Raw genomic sequence first — 15,156 nt, forward strand, 5'->3', positions numbered from 1 at the left:
TGGTGAGGGCAGGCACTGCGTCTTGTCTTTGTTTCTTACTGGTAGTGCCCCGCACAGGGCCTGGCCCTAAAGAAGCCGCTTAATACATGTTTGTTGACTGTGTTGATAAGAATTAATAAGAATTTCCCAGAGGGCATTTGGAGAAACTGTAGCTATGTGACTCTTTTAGATGATCCCACTCTAAAAACAAGTGTCTAGAAGCAGAAGGAGGGCTGCTTTGACCTGGGGCAACCTTGGGTGACATTCCCCAAGTCTCCCTGCCAGCGTCCGTGCCTGAGGACAGGATGAGACAGGGCTGTGGACAGATGATGAACAGCTGAACCCCACTGACTTGAGCCAGCCTAAATGGGTGGCAGCTACTTGCAACATAATAACCCAAGTAGAGGTCCCTTTTCGAGGGAGCAGGAGCCAGTCAGGAAAGGGGGTGTGATGTAACTGACTTTGCCACACTTTGGTCCTTGAAAGAGACCCCCAACCCCCCTACCCCCGCCCAGCCCACGTAGCCCAGCCAGAGATAGCAAATCAGCAACATAACTAGAGCACTTGACAACCAGGCAGGTCATTTTTAAACTTAGTCCTCTTCCATACAACAAAATTACTTTATAAAAGTCATGAAATGCAATGAATAACAATAACATATAGATGCACTAGATATGCTAGTTAGTATTTCTTCAGAATTTTCGTTAACTACACATGATTTTGAATGCATTACATATTTTAAATACATCCAGACGTTATTTTGATTGCCTCCTCTTTTTTTCTTTTCATTTTTCTTTGTTTGAGCTCCACTGAATTTGTATGGTTTCATATTGGTACAGGTGCCCCACTTGCATTTTTCTACAGCTTCAGAACAATTATGAACGAGTTGCCAGTTTCACAATACTGCAAGACATTGCAAGTTACTCAAACTTCCCACAGGACAAAAAGATACCCTGATTTATACACTATCAGTTTGAACTTTGATCCTTTGGTTACAGTCTAGTATAATAATAATTTATGTAAATAGTTATCCAGTAACTAATAAGAGGATTTTAATAAGTCCAAAATGTCAACAAAAGGTATAATTTGTTAGTTGTATTTTTTTTAATCTTTATTGTTGAACGTATTATACATGTCCCCCTTTTTTTCCCCATTGACTCCTTATAAACTGCCCCTGCCTCCCGCCCCAGGCCTCCACCACCCTATTGTCTGTGTTCATGGGTTATGCATGTATGCATGCAAGTTCTTTGGTTGATCACCTCCCACCCACCACTCACCCCCCACTTCCCTCTGAGATTTAATAGTCTGTTCTATGCTTCCATGTCTCTGGATCTATTTTGTTCATCAGTTTATTTTGCTCATTAGATTTCACATATGAGTGAGATCATGTGATACTTGTCTCTCTGACTGACTTATTTCGCTTAGAATAATACTCTCCAGGTCCCTCCATGCTGTCTCAAAGGATCTGAGATCCTTCTTTTTTTACTGTTGCACAGTATTCCATGGTATAAATATACCACAGCTTTTTTATCCACTCCTCTACTGATGGGCACTTGGGCTGTTTCCAGATCTTAGCTGTTATAAATTGTGCTGCTATGAACATAGGAGTGCACACATTCTTTCTGATTGATGTTTTGGGTTTTTTAGAATATATTCCTAGAAGTGGGATCACTGGGTCAAATGGCAGCTCCATATTTAATTTTTTTAGGAAACTCCACACTGTTTTCCATAGTGGCTGCACCAGCCTGCATTCCCACCAGCAGTGTATAGGGTTCCCTTTTTTCCACATCCTCATCAGCACTTATCATATGTTAATTTTATTGATGGTAGCCATTCTGACAGGTGTGAGGTGATACCTCATTGTTGTTTTAATTTGCATCTCTCTGATGATCAATGACTTTGAACATTTTTCATATGTCTCTTGGCCATCTGTATGTCCACTTTGGAAGAGTGTCTATTTATGTCTTTTGCCCATTTTTTAATTGGACTGTTTGTCTTCCTTTTATTAAGTTGTATGAGTTCCTTATATATTTTGAATATTAACCCTTTATCAGATGTATTATTGACAAAAATGTCCTCCCATACAGTGAACTCCCTTTTCATTTTGTTGATGGTTTCTTTTGCTGTGCAGAAGCTTTTTGTTTTGATGTAGTCTCATTTATTTATTTTCTCCCTTGTTTCCTTTGACCTATGACCATGGTCGGCAAACTGCGGCTCGCGAGCCACATGTGGCTCTTTGGCCCCTTGAGTGTGGCTCTTCCTAAGCCTTAGGAGTACCCTAATTAATAATAATGTACCTACCTATATAGTTTAAGTTTTAAAAATTTGGCTCTCAAAAGAAATTTCGATCATTGTACTGTTGATATTTGGCTCTGTTGACTATTGAGTTTGCCGACCGCTAACCTATGAGATGTATCTGCAAACATACTATTATGAGAGATGTATGAGATTTTGCTGCCTATGGTTTCTTCTAAGATTTTTATGGTTTCACATCTCACGTTTAAGTCTTTTATCCATTTTGAGTTTATTTTTGTGTATGGTGTAAGTTGGTGGTCTAGTTTCATTTTTTGCATGTATCTGTCCAATTATCACAACACCATTTGGTGAAGAGACTGTCTTTACTCCATTGTATGTTCTTGCCTCCTTTGTCAAATATTAAATTGAATGTAATGGCCTGGGTTGATTTCTGGGGTCTCTATTTGGCTCCATTGATCTATTAGCCTGTTCTGTGCCAGTACCAGTCTATTTTGACTATAGTGACTTTGTAGAATAACTTGATATCTGGTATTGTGATCCCTCCAACTTTGTTCTTCTTTCTCACAAAAGGTATAATTTTTTTGATAAGTCTGTTTTCTGGATTTTGTTCTGTCATTTTAAAAGAACTAAAAAACAATTTTTAATTTTAAAAAAAATATTAAAATTTAGTAAAGTAAGTCAAGCATGAATTAAACTATACACTTACTAACAAGGATAGCACACCTGACAGTTTACACAATTTTACCACTTTAAATTTTAAACAAAAATAAACTCCAGTGGTTACCTAGAATGACTGAAAGAACTCAAGTTGCATTTTTTTCATCTTTACAACCACTGCACTATCATTGTTCATTTCAAATCTATTGTTAAACACAAAAATATGTGATGATGTGATGCCCCAGAGCTTGGGAGCACTGACTGTACCCAAAAGGAATGCGCAATGTCACCTGACAAAGTAATTCTTCAATGCATGTGGGAGGTCCACGTTTTGGGAGCTCCTCTCCAAAGTAACTTCCATGTATACTAAAATGTTTATTAAAGGATAATTGATAAAATTGTCTGAATGTGAAACTTATTTACTTATACTCCTACATATTCTGCAATAAGATAATTGTTTATACTTTAAGCCACGAAAAGATTTTTCATGAAGTATCTTATCGCTGATATTGTTTACGATTGTCAATGTACAGTGACACTAAGAGCAGACCTGCTTTCAGTCAAATGCGTTGTTTTTTTAAACTCCTCTGCACCTGTGTATTGCCTGCACCAGAGGACGGTGCCCGTTGCGCCACCTTCAGTACACACACAAGTCAAGATACTCTACTAGTAAAGGATGCCTTGAGGTGTCTTTTTGAGCTGGCTAACAGGAAACGCTATATGTTTTTCTTCACAGACAATGAGAAGCATGTAATTGATTATGTTGCCTTTATTGCATTGGCTCCAAGAAGTTCAGAGACAAATTTATAGCTCACCATGGAGAATCTTACGGCATTTCGATTTCTCCCCTTATCAACTTCATGCATACCTTCCCTGTCCCAACTTCCCTCATATTGTTTCAAAGATTTCAAAATGAACTCTCGCAGCCTAATTAACTTACACAATCCTTCTGCAAGTTTAAATTTTGACTTTAGGTGGTTTCAGGTAGGGCACAAAACCTCCAGTTTACCATAATCCCCACCACTCCCTAAGAACTGCCCTGTATGTAGCCTGTCTCTTTCATATCTACGGTAATCTCTGCTTAGCCTCTGAAAGTGGTTCAGTTTTCAAGCCACCTGTGTTTTTTTCTTTCTTATACATCTTTGTAAGACAGCTCATATCATTTGTGCAGTAGGGAGGGAACTCAGTCTAGCTTAGTCTGGTATGAGAGGTGCTGGAATCTGGGAAGATGGGAACCGTGTATCTGGCACTCAGTAATCAACTGGGAAAAGTATTGGTACCGTTTTATATCTGAGAAATTGAGGCCCCCAAGAGTTAAATGCCCCAATCTCAAGTTAACAGCTTCTTGATGGCAGAACCAGGATGGAAACCCAGCTGGTCTGGAGCCAGGTCTGTCTACCCCATGAGGTGAGGGAGTTGGAGGACTGGAGTGCTCCCCAAGGGAGTGGATGATGCCCTGGGGAGGAGCTAACCTTCCACTCCTCCTGCCCTTGGCTTCCTGGCTCCACACACAGATCCCACAGAGCTGTCCATCAGGAGGCCAGGTAATGCCAGCCCTGGGGCCACTGCATGGCAAGCCACCCTCAAGCCCTGTCCTCAGAGGTGTGCTGGATTAATTCTCTGCCTTCTTAAAATTCTTAATAATTTTTTAACAAAAGGCCACATCACCACCACTTTAGACTAAAAAGTGACAGTGGCAAGCGATGGCCAGGATGTAGAGAAAAAAGGAACCCTTTTGCACTGCTGGTGGCAATGCAGACTGGTGCAGCCACTGTGGAGAACAGTATGGAGTTTCCTCAAAAAACTAAAAGTGGAACTCCCATTGACTCAGTGATCCCACTTCTAGGAATGTATCACAAGAAGGTAGAAACACCAATCAGAAAGGACATATGCACCCCTATGTTCATAGCAGCACAATTCACCATAGCTAAGATTTGGAAGCAACCTAAGTGCCCATCAGCAGATGAGTGGATTAGAAAACTGTGGTACATCTACACAATGGAATACTACACTGCTGTTAAAAAGAAGGAATTCTTACCATTTGCAACAGTATGGATGGAACTGGAGAGCATTATGCTAAGCGAAATAAGTCAGTCAGAGAGACAAGTATCACATGATCTGACTCATTTGTGGAATGTAATGAACAACATAAACTGATGAACAAAAACAGATCCAGAGACAGAGAAGCATCAATCAGACAGTGAAACCTCAGAGGGAAAGTAGGGAAGGGTGGGGGTAAGGGGGAGAGATCAACCAAAGGACCTGTATGCATGCATATGAGCCTAACCAATGGACATGGACAACAGGGGGGTGAGGGCATGAGTGCGGAGGGGGGGGGGGGGACAGGAGAGGCAATGGGGCATAAGGACACATATGTAATACCTTAATCAATAAAGAAAAATAATAATAAAATAATAATAAAAAGTGACGGTGGCAAGATGGCCCCACCACCACCAGACTCCTGTGCCATTGGTGTGTAGCGGACACCTTGCCCCGAGCAAAGGCTTCTGGGAGTCATCGCCGCAGACCCAGCTCCTCCTCCTACTTAACCCAGAGTCCTTGGCTTCACTGATGCCCTGATCTGCCTGAGCTTTGCTCTGGACAGTCGCCACAGCAACCAGAGATTGGTCTCTGCAGCTGAATGAGTCAGCAAATATTTATCAAGCATTGTGCTAGGAACTGTGGGGGAGAAAGGGTGGCTTTGCCAGTTTTAACATATTTTTAGTAATAAATACTCAAAAAGAAGTGGGGGGAGGGGTTATTTATAAGAACCTATTTCTCTTCTTTCCTGGAAGCCATGAGGTAGACAAAACACTAGTGTCGTTTTTTTACATGCACAAATTTGGGAGCTAGATATTTTTGCGTTCAAATCCCAGCACTACTACTATGTGTGATAGTATGCAAGCCATACTTGCCTCAGTTTCCCCTTTTCAAGGGAAGAATGCTTCCCCTTGCCCACCTCATAAGGCTCTTTAAGGATGAAATGAGCTAATGTGTAACAAAGAGCTTTGTTGACTGTGCAAATGTTAGGTTGTTCTTTCAATAAACATTTATTAAGCATTTACTCTGAGCCAAAGCCTGAGTTAGGCATTAGAGTTTCTCAAATGTAAATGCCCTAGGCTCATTGAGATTTGCCCTTTTTTTTTCTAGCTGAGGTGAAATTCACCTAACATAAAATTAACCATTTTAAAGCAAACAATCAGTGGCATTTAGTGCGTTCACAACGTTGTGAACCAATACCTCTATCAAGTTCCAAAACTCAAAAAGCCTGTACCCATTAAATGTCACACTCCTCTTGGTAGATTTTCTCTTGCTATCATTTTGTCCTTCTCGGGAATTGATATCCTGGGCTTGATAATATCCTAATGTCCCTTTGATCTCCTAGGACTCCAACCCAACTCCTGGTCCCAGCTCCAGCTTCACAAGATGAAACCCAGTTTCCTTCGCCAGCGCCGGAACCAGGAACCTGCGCCTGCCGCTTCTAATTCCACCGGGGCTGGGTGGGCAGGTGGTGGCCCTGCGTTTCACCGGGTTACCTCCCACAGAGGAGCGCTGTGTTTGCTCGTGTGTGTGCTCTTCTTTCTTGGAATCGGCTTCTTGTTCGCAGCATCGTCTCTTCCCGGCAGCCTGTGCGCTTGGCGAACGTCCGCCCTTGTCAAGCTCAGGGAGAGTCAGGTGCAGGGGGAGGAGGCCGTGTTTGGGCAAATATTGGACTTGGCCACATTTGCTGTCCCTATCAGGAACCTGAATGGTGTTATTGATTGACAGATGCGGGGACCAACTGTTTGGAAAGCTGAGCCCCCTCGGATTGGGTAGGTGTTTCGGCAAACAGCCCTAATACTGGGCAAACAGGCCTGTTGGAAGAAGTGCCTGGCGTGTTAGCAAAGCAAACCAAGCGCTGAGCAAACAGCTTAAAAGAATGTGGCCACCTCCACGTAACCTCAACCGAGGTATTGATCCCGCTGGAGGCAGGAGAGGGGTTGAGCGGGGAACAGAGCGCTACAAACCCAGGCAGAATGTAAATGTTATCTTTAAGCTGTGCTGTCAGGGCCCTAATGGGCATCTGTTTGGAATTTGTCTTCTTGCAAATCTTTAAATCCAGGTTAGGACCATGCACAGAATTTAATAACAACTTTTCAGAAAGATCGGGGCTTGGAGCTGATTTCATTCTTCACAAGCCCAACTGGGACTTTCTGTTCTTGTTAGAGGTAGCAGCTTTACATTGAAACTTTCTAGGTGCAAATTCCAAGCTGGGAGGAGGCAGATCTGAACCTGATTCAGAAGGCTTCGGCAGAATAGAAGAAAATCCAGAAACAAAGATGCTTTATCTGACCACTGAGTTCTCCACGCATGAGAGCTGGTCAGTGGAAGGAATCCGAGAATCAATGCCAAGACACCTGGTTTTGCTGCAGCTGCTGGCTCCACCTGGCTGGGCCCTCTGTCATCACCGCCCTGGGCCTCAGCTTCTGCTCCTTCCAAGGGAAGGTGGCATTCGCAAAGGCCCAAGCTAACAGGGTGGGTGGGAGTACACTCTGTAGCCAAAAACACTGCCCCGGTGTAAGGAGGTGGGCTGTTTGCTGGGAGGCCCTGGGGGTGGCCCTCCAGGACTCTAGACCGTCTGACATCACCAAGTGGCAATGGAATGGGCCATGGCTGTGGCTGTCATCTGTTATTCACGGCAAGTGACTGACTGGACCTGGGTGTCCTTGCCCAGAAGGTGGTCGGGGGAAGGGATGTTTGCAAATTTCTTGAAAAGTCTAAAACCATGTTTTATTGCCTTCTAATGTTTCTGTAAAATAATAGAGTAAAAAATATGTACTTGCTCCTCAGTGTCTCAAATGAGGTTGGAGGGCTCTGAGCAGATGTCATTACTAGTCCACCATGTCTCCCTGAGAAAAGCCACAGAAAGAATAAGATCTGCTCTCTTCCCCTCCAACCCCTTCTCCAGCCTGGCCTGCTGCCCTGGTTGTTGCAGGCAGAGCCTAGGCACAGCTCAGCCATGTACCCCAAATAGTGAGTGGGCAAACCTATGCTGGGTCCTGGCCCATCAGGAAGACTGAGGCCTATTTTCAATGGAGATCATGAGCAGTGTGGGTAAGCCCGGGTATTACTTGACACTGCATTTTGTAAGAGTAAAGGAAGCTTATAAACCATGTTGGCTGTCTCTGGCATTTCACATCTGGTCCCACAATGATAAGAAAAATCAAAGAAGAATGTGGCTCTGAGAAGGGGGCATTCCTAATTTTAACGGATCTTTAAACATGCATTTAAGCATTTAACCAAAGGATATAAGTGAAGTGGCTTAGAGTATGGGCTTCAGAGTCAAATGCCTTGGGTAAAATCCCAGCTCTGCCGCTTACTAGCTGTGCGGTCTTGGGCAAGTTATCTAACTTCTCTGAACTTCAATACTCCTCCCTATAAAATGGAAATAATAATACATTTCTGAAGGGATTGTGATAAGGATTAAATGGGTGACTGTATGTTGGCCTCTCAGTGCATCCTCTCACCCCTCAGTATATAGTGGAGACTTATTACTGTTTCTGTGACATAGGCAGGACAGACCCTAGTGAAAACAAGTTGTCACTGCCAATTTGTGACTGTTGGGGGAAGCCCTGTTCCCAGTGAGAAAGCCCACCAGCTTTGCCTAGAAAACTTACCACTGGGCTGAGGTCAGCACAGAGAGGGCACCATGCAGGCGGAAAAATTCACTAAGTGTCTGAGGACAGGACCTGTGGGAGCTTCTCAGATTGCTTCCGCTGCAGGTAGACCACCCGAGGTTCTGCGCTCCAGGCAGGGAGGAGGCTGTGAAGACAAAGGGTCCTCCACTTGTAGATGGGACAGCGGAAGCCTCGAGAAAGGGGACACTTGCCCAACGTCATAGAGAGGGCCCGTTATGACAATAAGGACAGTCTTCAAAGGCAAAAACCACTGACGGGTTATCAGGAAGAAGTCAAAGCTAGTCTTAAAAAGGAGTGGAAGGTGACCTGATTCATCTCCCCTCACCAGAAAGTTATTAATTAATGAAGGTTTCTCTACTACAATTAGAAACAAATATGTAATCTGTACCTGTGTTGACACTCTTGCTCTCAACCTAATGATTAACCAGCCCTCAATGAAATGTGTATCTCAGCAAAGGTTGTCTCAAAACCATTTGCTTTGGGAACAAGAGAGTAAACACAAAGACACACAAACGCCAGGGTAACCTATGGCATGGGTTAAGTGGAGATGACTCTATTCTCCCGATCCACATGGCATAACCTCTGGGTAAACACGGAAGACTCCCTCCTCCTCCCTTAAGGAAAAGGCTCTTAAGCTGGGTCTCGCATTTGGCCAAAGCCCACCATGCAGCCTCAGGCTCCCCCATGGAGCACAAGCAGAGGCCCCTATCAGACCCCCCACTTTCTCTCCCTCCTGCCTCTCCCCTCAGTTCTGCAGACAGTGACATGGATGCTCGCTGCCAGGAACCAAAACGATGTTGAAAGCGAAAAGGGGTAAACTTGTTAAATACGACCACTGCTGTTTTCAAGGGTAAAGGACACTTGCCCCCACTGGCCTGGAAGTACAGGCACCATCCGCCCTCCCCTGGTCATCCTCGGGTTCCAGACCTCACTCTTGCTGCTGATGGACAAAGTCCTCCTTTCTTGGAGGGAAGACGCTGGGCACTCTGCAGACCTGGAGGAGCTTCCGTCTGGGGGCAGGAGTGGGTGCAGGGCCTGGAAGCAGAGGTCCAATGAGCTTGCACTTTGGAAAGAGGTTTTTGAGCACCTTGACCCAGAGCAGATTAGAGGTCCACGTTTGGACGCAGGAGCCCAGAAATCCCTTATGAATATCTGCTTTGCCTCATAGCAGAACCCGCCCCCTTGGAAAGCCTAACCCACAGGGTTGTGAAAGGCTCAGCCCCTGACTCCCCTGCTGTTACTTCGCATGGCACGTGGCACGTTCCTGCAGCTGCTGCAAACGCAGGGCCTGGAAAAACAAGTTCCCTCCTGAATTCCCACTTTCCCGTCCTATCGCTTTCCTCATAATTACCCAATTAGACTGGATCCCCTGATAGAAGAGGTTCATCGTTACAAGCCAGGAGAAGAGGGAGTTATTGTATGCTGAGCCCATCTACCCAGATCCACAGTCACTAGCACCGTTTTTGAAAAGACCCAGGTTGGTGCAGGGTTTTGACTTGAGAAGCACCAGCTAATTACGATAATGAGAACTACACAGTGGCAGTAGCCTTGCAGATGAATCACTGAAAAGGCTGAGAGATGCTGGGAATGCTCAATTAATGATCAGTTCAGTAAAAATGCACATTCGCCGAGGTGCCCAGATCTGGCCCTTTAGCTAAAATCACTGTCCTCTTTTTAACCCCAGTATCTTCCATATGGAGTTTAAACATTTTCAGAACTTCCAACTTTGAAATAAGTAAACAAATCTAGCCCAAACCAGGACTGACCTCATGGTTGTGCGACCCCTGCAGTCACTCAGGGCCTGAGTTCAGAAGGGCCCCTCATGTGATATTCTTAATAATTTCTGAGCAAGGGCCCCAGTATTTTCATTTTCCACAGGGACCTACAAATTATGTCATTGGTCTTCCACCAAACTCTTACTAAAACAAAAACAAGATGATGCTAATAGAAAGTGAGACACAGGAATCCACAGGCACGCCCCTTAGCCCTCATTTGAATCACAATGCCCTATTGTTTTAAAATTTTGAACAAGCCAAGTCTAAGCTAAAAAATCTTTTCTTGGTTGTTCTCTTTTTAACTTAATTTTATTTTATATTTTTCCATTACCATTTATCCCATCTATACCCTTTTCCACCTCCACTCACATCTCTGCCTCCCCCCACAACCACCACGCTATTTTCCATGTCCGTGAGCATTTTCTCTTTTTTCCTTTTTTGCAGAATCCCTCCACCTCCCATGCCTGCTCCCCATCCCAGAGCTGTCAGTCTGCTCTCAATCTATGAGTTTGTCTCTATTTTGCTTATTAGTTCAGTTTGTTCCTTAGATTTCACATGAGTAAAATCATATGGTACTTTTTTTTCTCTGACTGGCTTATTTCACTTAGCATAATGTTCTCCAGGTCCATCCATGTTGCCCCAAAAGTTAACATCTTTCTTCTTTTTTAAGGCCAAGTAATATTCCATTGTATAAATGTGCCAGACCTGCTTTATCCCTCAACCTCTGATGAACACTTGGGCTGCTTCCACATCTTGGCAATTGTAAATAATGCTGCAAGAAACATAGGGGTGCATATATATTTTTTTTTTTTGAATTAGTATTTCAGGTTTCTTCAGATAAATTCCCAGAAGTGGAATCACTACATTGTAAGGCAGCTCAATTTTTAATTTTTGAGGTAACTTCATACTACTTTCCACAGAGGCTGCACCAATCTGTATTCCCACCAACAGTGCACAATGGTTCCCTTTTCTCCACATCCTTGCCAACATTTGATGTTTGTTGATTTATTGATGATAGCATTCTGACAGGTGTGAAGTGATATCTCTCATTGTGATTTCAATTTGCATTTCTCTCATGATTAGTGACATTGAGCATCTTTTCATATGTCTATTGGGCATCTCTATGTTCTCTTTGGAGAAGTGTTTATTCAGGTCCTTTGCCCATTTTTTAGTTGGATAGTTTGGGGTTTTTTTATGTTGAGTTTTGTAAGTTCCTTATAAAATTTTGGATATTAACCCCTTATCAGATGTATCATTGGCAAACATGTCCTCCTATTCAGTAGGTTGTCTTTTCACATTGTTGATGATTCCCTTTGCTGTGCAAAATCATTTTAGTTTGATGTAGTTCCATTTGTTGTTGTTTTTTTCTTTAGTTTCTTTTGCCCAAGGAGGATATATCAGAGAAAATATTACTATAGGAAATGTCTGAGAGTCTACTGCCTATGTTTTCTTCTAGGATTTTTATGGTTTCAAGTCTAACATTTAAATATTTAATCCATTTTGAGTTTATTCTTGTGTGTGGTGTAAGAAGGAGGTCTAGTTTTATTTTTTTGCATGTATCTGTTCTAATTTTCCCATTTATTGAATAGACTATGTTAGCCCATTGTCTATTTTTTCCTTCTTTGTCAAATATTAATTGACTATAAAGGCATGGGTTTATTTCTGGGCTCTTTATTCTGTTTCATTGATCTCTATGTCTGTTTTTATGCCAGTGCCATGATATTTTGATTACTATGGCCTTGTAGTATAGTTTGATATTAGGTAGCATAATTCCTCCAACTTTATTCTTCTTTCTCAAGATCATTGTTACTATTAGGAATCTTTTGTGGTTCCATATACATCTTTGGAATATTTGTTCTAGTTCTGTGAAATATGCCATTGGTATCTTGTAAAGAATTGCTTTGGGTCTGTAGGTTTCTTTGGGTAGTATGGACGTTTTAATTATATTTATTCTTCCTATCCATGAACACAATATATGCTTCCACTTATCTGTATCTTCTTTGATTTCTTTCTTCAGTGTCTTACAGTTTTCTGAGTACAGATCCTTTACATCCTTGGTTAAATTTATTTCTAGGTGTGGGGGGGGTTTTTAAGCAATTGTGAATGGGATTTTTTTCTTGGTTTCCCTTTCTGATTGTTCATTAACTATATATATATAAACTAGAGGCCTGGTGCACAAATTTGTGCACAGGTGGAGTATGGCTGACCCACCCCGATTGGGGCCGGACTTGCTGATGGGAGGGGCCATGGGTGGTTGGTGGGCTGGCCCCGCCCCCAGTCAGGGTGGTGGGGTGATGGGGGATGGGACTGGCCAGGGGGAGAGGCCACGGGCAGTTGGCCAGCTGGCCCCACCTCCTGGTCGAACTCCCGGTCGAGGGGACAATTTGCATATTAGCCTTTTATTATATAAATAAATAAATATAGGATAAGGAATATGCTAATTAGCCAAGTGTCACAAACTGTTCAGGAGGAGCTGCGCATGAAGATGGGTGGGAGGGGACTGCGTGCCACCCTCACCCCAGCAGCCACTGGGAGGCTGGGCCTGGGGGCGGCCCAGAGTGGAGACACAACACATGGAAGGCTGGGGCTGGGGGTGGGCTGGAGTGGAGACACAACACATGGAGAGGCTGGGGCTGGGGGTGGGCTGGAGTGGAGACACAACACATGGAAGGCTGGGGCTGGGGGTGGGCTGGAGTGGAGACACAACACATGGAGAGGCTGGGGCTGGGGGCGGGCCAGAGTGGAGACACAACATAAACATAGCCTCCATGTCTTCTGAGCAGACACAACGCGGCAGGGTGCCTCCTCACACAGAGGGAGGTGGGGCGCCTCCTTGAGCTATTTCAATCGCATGCTGGGCCTCTAGTTGGTGTATGAAAATGCAACTGATTTCTGGATATTTATTTTGAATCATGCTACTTTACTGAATTCATTTATCAGTTCTAATAGTTTTTCAATGGAATCTTTAGGGTTCTTTATAAACAGTATAATATCATCTGCAAATACTGACAGTTTTACTTCTTCCTTTCCAATTTGGATGCTTTTTATTTCTTCTTGTCAGATTGCTATGGCTAGGACTTCCAGTACTATGTTTAATAAGAGTGGTGAAAGCTGATGTTCCTGTCATGTTCCTGATCTCAAGGGGAGCACTTGTAGTTTTTGCCCATTGAGTATGATGTTGGCTATGGGTTTGTCATATATGGCCTTTGTTATATTGAGGTATGTTCCCTATATTCCCACTTTGCTGAGAATTTTTTTCATAAATGTGTGGTGAATTTTATCAAATGCTTTTTCTGCATCACTTGATATGATCATGTGGTTTTTATCCTTTATTTTGTTCATGTGGTATATCACATTTATTGATTTGCAGATATTATGCCAACCTTGCATTCCCAGAATAAATCCCACTTGCTCATGGTGTAGGATATTTATTATGTACTAGAGGCCCGGTGCACAAAAATTTGTGCACTCGGGGGGGAAGGGGGGTCCCTCAGTCTGGCCTGTGCCCTCTCACAGTCTGGGACCCCTCAGGAGATAACGCCCTGCTGGCTTAGGCCTGCTCCCGAGTGGCAGAGGGCAGGCCCAATCCCTAGGTACAGCCCCTGGTCGGGCTCAGAGCAGGGCTGACTGGGGAGTTGGGGTGCAGCCCCTGTCATGCACAGAGCAGGACGGATGGGGAGGTTGCGATGCCACCCTCAGTCACGCTCAGGGTAGGGCCGATTGGGAGGTTGGGGCACCGCCACCTGTCACACTCAAGGGAGGATCGATGGGGAGGTTGCGGCGCCACCCCCTGTCACGCACAGAGCAGGGCCAATCAGGGGGTTGGGGCACCGCCCCCTGTCACACACAGAGCAGGGCAGATCAGGGGGTTGGGGTGCCGCACCCTGTCACACTCAGGGCAGGGCCGATGGGGAGGTTATGGCTCTACCCCATCACACACAGAGCAGGGCCCGTGGGGGGCGGTTGGGGCGTCACCCTCTATCACCCACAGAGCAGGGCCCATCAGGGGGTTGGGGAGCTGCCACTGTCACACTCAGGGCAGGGCCAATGGGGAGGTTATGGCTCTACCCTGGCACACACAGAGCAGGGCCGATCAGGGGGTTGGGGCGCCGCACCCTGTCACACAGAGAGCCGCAGGGCGATCAGGGGGTTTGGGCGCTGCCCCCTGTCACGCTGATCCTGGAGCCAGGAGGCCTCACGGCTCCACTGATCCCGGTGCTGGGAGGCATATTACCCTTTTACTATATAGGATAGAGGACTGGTGCACGGGTGGGGTCTGGCTGGTTTGCCCTGAAGGGTGTCCTGGATCAGGGTGGGGGTCCCCACTGGGGTGCCTGGCTAGTCTGGGTGAGGGGCTGAGGGCTGTTTTCAGGCTGGCGGGTGACGGAAGCTCCCAACTGCTCCTTTTTTTCTTTTTTCTTTTTTTATTCTGGGCCAGCTTTAGCTCTGAAGCTCCAGCTCTTAGGCCTCCGCTGCTGAAAGCAGGTATCTGGTTTGTTTTGGTTCTATAATCGAAACAATGTATAACTCCAGCTCTGAGATCCCGGCTCGCTGAAAGCAGGTTTCTGGGGTTTTGTTTAGCTTCTATATTTGTTACAATGTTTCAAACTGCAGGTTCAAAGGCTGGCAAGGCAGGCGGGGAACGTTGGTTTCCTCCGTCACTGAAGCAAGCAAGCCTCATGTTAGTTTCAAGCTGCCTGGCTGCCGGCCGCCATCTTGGCTGGCAGTTAATTTGCATATCTCGCTGATTAGCCAATGGGAAGGGTAGCGGTCGTACGCCAATTATCATGTTTCTCTTTTATTAGATAGGA

General features: G+C 44.7%; 1 long non-coding RNA gene across 1 annotated transcript; it reads right to left on the minus strand.

Moving 5' to 3' along the window:
• Positions 1-595: 595 nt before the first annotated feature.
• On the minus strand, positions 596-8,830 carry LOC132226375 (uncharacterized). The gene is made up of 3 exons (XR_009451039.1): positions 8,550-8,830; positions 7,712-7,781; positions 596-882 (listed from the first exon to the last, which is right to left on the minus strand). It is a non-coding gene; the product is annotated as an uncharacterized LOC132226375 (long non-coding RNA).
• Between the last annotated feature and the right edge of the window lie 6,326 nt (positions 8,831-15,156).

This window comes from Myotis daubentonii, chromosome 1 (assembly GCF_963259705.1).
Source record: "Myotis daubentonii chromosome 1, mMyoDau2.1, whole genome shotgun sequence".
NCBI classification, from domain to species: Eukaryota; Metazoa; Chordata; class Mammalia; order Chiroptera; family Vespertilionidae; genus Myotis; species Myotis daubentonii.